This window comes from Apostichopus japonicus, chromosome 8 (assembly GCF_037975245.1).
Source record: "Apostichopus japonicus isolate 1M-3 chromosome 8, ASM3797524v1, whole genome shotgun sequence".
Lineage (NCBI taxonomy): Eukaryota > Metazoa > Echinodermata > Holothuroidea > Aspidochirotida > Stichopodidae > Apostichopus > Apostichopus japonicus.
The window spans coordinates 18,935,050-18,940,046 of NC_092568.1; positions in this window are offsets into that span (position 1 = coordinate 18,935,050).

Here is a 4,997-nt window from a genome sequence, read left to right on the forward strand (position 1 = left end):
TTGGATAATTCCTCGTGCAGGGGCGTAGCGAGCGGGGGGGGGGGGTGTGGGGGGTGTCACACTCCCCAATAATTTGGTCGCTGTCGGCAAATTTTGGGTCTGTCGGCAAAAGGAGAAAAGGTGAAGAGAGCGGAAGGGGAAGAAAGAAGGAAAGCTGAATAGAGAAAAGGAGAACAAGAGCTTCTTTATCGGTTATTTCGATTTTCCAGTTCTTCATCTGATAAACTCATTCACCAATCCAATCACCCGACGCCTACAAGTTAAAAACCTCTCGGCAAATAACTGATAATGTCACGGCCGTCAGTATAGCTACTGTAGCCAGGCTCAGCTAGACGAGTGCCAGAATCGCCGGCAACTCAGTGAAAGAAATGGAATTAAAGGCTTCCGTATAGGCCGCAGCCCATGAGTCGTGCTATCGTGTGACAACGTGTTGTTATTATCCTCTGTTCAGAATGACGTCATCGCAGATGTCATTCGTTCTCCGTGGAAAACTTAAGGACACGGCTCCCGAATTGTACACAATTTTTAACGTTTCTCGCTTGTATATCAATGAATGTTGTTATTTCTCATCACCGGAAAGTTTTCTGAACATTTTCATGACGAAGTTTCACTATTTCAACGATCGGTGAAAGAGAAAACACAGTTCGATAATTGGCCCCAATTAATTCTTCTTCTGCCGACTGCCATAAAAATAATATCGAAATGGAAATTCTACGGTGCCAAATTTGACTTAAAATATGCACCAGATTGCATCTAAGGACGTTTGAAAACTAAAAATTTTCCAAAGGGGAGGGGGACACCCCCTCCCCTTAGACCCCTCCCCCATTTCAGTCACCACTTCCAGATCCGTCGGCAAATCAAATCCTCCACACCCCCCCCCCCCAACAAAAAAAAACTTCGCTACGCCCCTGTTCGCGTGTTGCGAGATTAAGTGCCAATGTTTCAAAAGTACATTTTTCAAATGCGTGGTTTTGATATGGAGTGTATAGGTAAGCTTGAACACCATTGGTGGTTCCTTTTGTTTAGGTTTGGTAGTGAGGTATTGCCCACGGTTTTCAAATTTTATGCCTTTCGTGGCTGAGGCAATTTCCTCTTTCTTATAGTTACGGAGTAACAGTTTCTCTGTGAACGCATTCTTTTTCTGTAAGAAATCAGTCTCATTGTTACATAGACGTGCGTATCGTAAGACTTCCCCTTTAATGAAGCCTTTAAAAGTGGCAAGTGGGTGTGCAGAGTTTCTGTCGAGGTATTGGAAGGTTTCCGTGGGTTTGGTGTAGACTTTGGTGTCTAATAACCCATTGGTTTCAAACCTTGGACCTTTGAAGATTTTCAAATCTAGGTATGTTACCTCGGTGTGTAATATTTCTACCGTAAACTTTAAGAAGCGGTGAATTTCATTCAACCTGTTTACTAGTTGTTCAAGTTCCTGAGGTGAACCGTCGTAAAGCAATAGAATTTCATCTCTATAGCGGAGCCATTTTAAGATTTTATTATCTGTCGGTAAAATCTGGTTTTCCAGTCTATGCATGACGATATCACAGATTTCCGGAGAGGCTTGGCTACCCATGGCGCATCCGATCTTTTGTAGATAGAATTGGTTATTGAACTCGAAACATTTTCTTGTTAAAAATAAGTTCAATTAGTTTGCGCATGGATATGGAAGATATTTTATTTATTCCATATTCGCTTTTTTCCGCCTTTTCATAGACTTCTTGACATATATCTAATGCCTCCTCTTGGGGAGTATTGGTATACATGGCGACGACATCGAGTGTAGCAAGTACTACTGCTTTTGGTAACGGGGTGGCTTCCACAATTTTCAGAATGTGATTTGTGTCTTTCACATAGGTGCTTTGTTTTAATACAATAGGAAGCAAGAACTAGTCCACAAATTCCGATTTTTTTTTTCGGTCGGTGATCCGTTTCCGCTTATTATCGAGCCCTCCCTTAAAAATACTTCAGGTTCTTGGCGACTACGTTGCGTTAGATAGTGTAAAACCGCCTACACCCCCCTTTCATTAATAAGTATATCATAATTATCTCATTGAATATATCTTGTTTTATGTTTTTTCTTGGGGTGAATCTGGTGTCATAATTTTCGCGCAAAAGAAAAAACGAATCGACGCAATAATAGTGTATCCATTGTACATGCACTGTTGAGCGTTGTTAAATATGTGTCTATCGAGAAAAAATATGTGCACAAAAAAGCGTGTCTGCAACGTTTCTGGTTTTTCTAGTTTTTGGCGAAATGTTTCACCATTTTGCATCTAAGCACTCACAATTAACCAAAAATGTCCCCCCCTCTAGACCCCTCCCCCAGGACGCAGATCACTAAAGTGCTACCATCGGGATGTCGGCCCCCCCTTTCTCAAAATCCTGGATCCGCCCCTGAATATGTTGCCCAGATTATTTTACTTGCTATATTCATTTCTCGAAAAGAAACCAGAAGCATACACAAACTTGACAACATCAACACCAAGACAAATTTGGCCTCAAATATTTTCTTTTCAGCAAGCAAAACCAGCGAAATCAAAATAAAACAAATGATAACTTACTCTTCTGGATTATGCCGACACTTGACATGTGATTTCTTTTCAGACTTGCCCAAGTCTGCAGTCTATAGTATTTGAAGAAATAGTCAAAACAACATATTTCTCTTAAGAAAATTTGTCCTAAGCTGTTTTGGGGTTTTTTCTTCATTAAAGTAAGCATCTCTTGTTCATATTATTGATGCTGATGGTTGACTTCAGTTATGCTTTATAGATAACCTCCACAAAGAAAGGACAAATTTCTAAAGCCTATTTGTTGGTTACTCATTTAATTTAATTTTTATTCCATTAAGTCTCTGAAAATCCTGATATAATAACATTGCACATGATACTACAATATTACTTTATGTAAGAACATAATAGTATATTTTATCTGTTAATCTATACAACTGATATGAGAGAGCATTAATAATAATGATAATAATTAGTTAATGGTAATAACTGATTAATTATCACATTAGTCTCAGGTAGCACAAAAGCGTCGCAGCACAGACGACCCTTAAACTGATCAACTGAGTCCAGAGAACTTATATCTACAGGAAGTGAGTTCCACAAACGGGGGCACAGCACGATGGCAGCTGCGTTCGCCGATCATTTTTCATTCGAGACACTGGAACATAAAGCTGGTTAAGATATTGTGTTAATTCACTTCCTTCACCTGTTAAAAGATGATATCCCATTAATATGTCTCATATATATAGTGCCAATGAAATTTTGAATAAATTGGAATGAATGAGAAACATTTTTAATAGCTAATAAACTGCTTGCTAATCTTCTACAATTAGCTGGTGTTGCATAGTACTTTACTCACTTAAATCTCTTAGTTCTGGTTCGCGCGATCCTGCAAAGGATCCAAAAAGTCAGGCGCTAGAACTTTTATATAAATTAAACTATATCGCAAAACATCTGGTTGTGTTAACAATGTACATGTTTCAGCAAAACACATACTGCATATCAAGGCACCCTCCAGCCCCCACCTTCCCCCCTAACAACCCCCTTAGCCAGAGGAGGACTTTTCAAGTAGTAGACCAACTAGCCTCCATACAGCACCTCCCAATCTAATCTTATTATTAGCTTTATGCAAGCCAGTATTGTTCTAATATTTTATCGAGGAGCATATTGTTATTTGCAGAAAAAGCCAACACACGACATAGATATTGTCATAAAAATGGGGAAAAAATTCAATTCTTTTTTACATATCTTGATATCATGTTTAATGGTACAAATTAGAGATTTTTAATATTTAGAGAAGTTCATTTTTGATGAAGTCATGGGTCAGGTCAAGTCATGAAAAGATGAAGTTTTCTCTACGAATAGAAGACTGAAATTCCAACAGAGAAATGTTGCATGGTTGTAGGTTTTGCATCCTCATGAGGCAATATTAGCATAACATTAAACCCTTTCTCATTATTTTGTATTTAAACTGGCTTTATAAGAAAAAAGAACTTATAGAAGAGTTTTAATTTCACTTTTTTTGCATTTTAGTTAAATACCAAACTTACTGATTATTACTACTCAAAACCTAAAGACAACTGGTCAAACTAAGACACCCTCTTAGACAAGAAATCAAATCCTGATTCCATTCTCTCACAACATTGTGTCGCCCTCCCCCCCCCCAACCCCTCCTCCAGACATTTAGTATTAATAACATGTGGAATGCACATTATATATATATATATATATATATATATATATATATATATATATATATATATATATATATTTATATTTATATTTATATTTATATTTATATATATATATATATATATATATATATATATATATATATATATATATATATATATATATATATATAAATATAAATATAAATATATATCGATATATACCTATATCTATATTATCTATATATATCTATAATGCACAGCTGGAGGACCCAGGTTCATATCGATTAATGTATGTCGTCCAGTTACAGAGTTGTTGACAATTGACAATTCATAATCATGGACGTTAAATATGAATGAGAGAAACTGACTTCGGTCAGCTTGTGGCTTTGATAAGCCAATGAGACTTCTTCGCGAGTTCCTGCTCGCAGGATGATCTAAAATACATACATACATATATACACATTGCCATTTCAAATACATATATCTCTCTCTGTATATGTACAGTATTAACCTCCACAGTATTTCTAAGATACCAAATGAAGAGTTCAAAAATTTCTTAATCTTTTTCACAAAAAAAAGGTTTAAATTTCCCTGTCAGCTTTCTAAAAGTTCTGCTATTATTAATGGTTGAACCCCAGGTTAATTATCGCATTTTGCAAATATATAGGAAAATGGCGAAAAGTGGCAGGTTGTTGTACTGCTACTCAAGTGGTCTTCAAAGCTTTATGGCCCAGGATGATCCATGTGGCCTAAGCCACACCCCCATCAAACTCCCCCAGAAACGATGCTCAGAATGCAAGAAAAGATAGCTTGGACTATGGAA